The sequence below is a fragment of the Heptranchias perlo genome, chromosome 1 (genome assembly GCF_035084215.1).
Source record: "Heptranchias perlo isolate sHepPer1 chromosome 1, sHepPer1.hap1, whole genome shotgun sequence".
NCBI lineage: Eukaryota > Metazoa > Chordata > Chondrichthyes > Hexanchiformes > Hexanchidae > Heptranchias > Heptranchias perlo.
In genome coordinates, this window is record NC_090325.1 from 141,546,490 (window position 1) to 141,548,760 (window position 2,271).

A 2,271-nucleotide genomic window follows, 5' to 3' on the forward strand; every position below is an offset into this window, starting at 1 on the left:
GCTGGTACAACGACAGTCACATCACCACCAGGTCTGTCATTGAACAAGCCATAGGAATACTGAAGATGCGCTTCAGGTGCCTGGATCGATCTGGGGGAGCCCTTCAGTACTCACCAGCAAGAGTGTGTAGAATAATAGTCGTTTGTTGCATTCTGCACAACATTGCTGAGCAGAGAGGGTTACAGGTGGAGGAGCTCCAATGCACTCATGAAGCATCCGTATCTGCCGGCAACATTGAAGAAGACAATGAGGAGGAGGAGGAGGAGGAGTTCGATGATGGGCAACCCATCTCCAGAGCGGTGGTACACATGGCTGTTTGTGATGCCAGGGAGTCACTGATATCTAACGGGTTCTCATAAGGAGATCTGCACAATGAAGATAGTGAACAATTCAGACCGCCTGGAACAATCACTACCACCACCACCAACAGCAACAGCCCCTCCGCTTGCACAAAACAGTCCTTCAGCCACACACACACCCACTGTAAATGCGCCCAATGGGTGGCATCAAGTCTTGGCGTTCATGATGAAGCACGTGAAAAAGGCGCTTTCACAAAAGGGACTCAAGAATGGACACGATGTGGCAGTGGTGGTGATAATAACATTTAATGTGCATGTAAGAAAAAACAAAAAGAAATTAAAAACATTGCATTGTGTCAGACACCCTTGGTGATTACAAAACCTTAGCCTTCCTCTTCTTACCGCTTCTACGTGGTGCATCCCCTGTGGCTTCAGCAGAGGTAGTGGCAAGTTGTTCAGGTCCCTGCCCTGACTGCTGAGGTGCTCTCAGCCTATGCCCTCTGGGTTTGGAGCATGTGAGGACCCTGTCAAAGACTGCTCCACCCGCATCTGTGCGGGGGCCAACTCGGCCATCGGGAGAGGAGGCAGCACTGCAGATACTGGTTGAGGAGAGGGCAATGGGTGAGATGTGGGAGCGCTTTGAGTGGAATCCCCACTTTCATGTTCCCTTTCGCCATCATCCCTCTCTTGGGCCAGGGTCACATCACTCCTACCACCCTGCTGGACAACAGCTTGGAGCACATCTGCGACGCATTCTAAGACCACGGCTAAAGTATCTGTCTGCCTGTTTAAGGTGGCAGAAAAGTTGGCAACCTGAATCCACACGGCTGTTGTCATGGTCTGAATGGACCCATTTGTGAGCTGTGCTTGAAGCTCAATGGAGGCTGCCATTCTTTCCATCATAGACATTCCCACACTTATCTGTGCCAACATTCCACTAATGCTGGAGGTGGACTCCTCCATCCTCTCCACTATTGAGGAGAATGTACGTGGCACGTTTTCTAGTACCTTGCAAGGGTGCAGCTGTACCTGTATCATTCTCAATCACAATGATGGCCCCCGAGGTTTAGCATCTGTGTCCAGCTGAGCAGGGCTTGGAGAGGAGTGCGCCCCCTAATGCAGAATCTCCACAGCTGCTCCTGCCACCAGTGTCTGCTCGTGCACACTTGTGAGTGGTGAATCACCAGGTGACAACCCAACTATCTTCCTAATAGGACCCACCGAAGTGCCAGTATCTGCGCTGGTGCGTGGGTGGATGTGATGTAACGGTGCGTCCCCTGAGGAATGGAGCTCCTCTGAGGAATCGTCCTCTTCCATGCGCGTGCCTCAAAATCAATCCTTGAAGGCCCTGGAAGAGAACATAATACAATATTAAGAATCATCGCAGAAGTTATTTAGCAATGAGCATTCTGAGGTGTGGATCATCAATCGAGGCCATATGGGTTGAGCTAAGAAATAAAAAAGGGGCGGTCACACTACTAGGAGTGTGTTATAGACCCCCGAATAGCGAAAGGTAGATAGAAGAGCAAATATGTAGGCAAATTTCTGAGTGCAAAAATAAGAGGGCAATTATAGTAGGGGACTTCAATTACCCTAACATCAACTGGGATTCAAACATTGTGAGGGGCACAGAGGGCGCAAAACCCTTAATCGGTGTCCAGGAGAACTTTTTTAGCCAGTACGTGACAAGCCCAACAAGAGGGGATGCAATTCTAGATTCAGTCTTGGGAAATGAAGATGAGCAAGTAGGTGAAGTGACAGTGGGTGACCATATTGGGGATAGTGACCACAATTCAGTTAGTTTTAGCATTATTATGGAAAAGGACAAAGTTAAATCAGGAGTAAATGTTTTAAATTGGGGGAAGGCAAATTTTACAGAACTAAGAGGTGATTTGGCAGAAGTGGACTGGACACAACTACTTGAGGAGAAATCAGTGGCAAGCCAGTGGGAGGCACTAAAAAGTGAAATTCT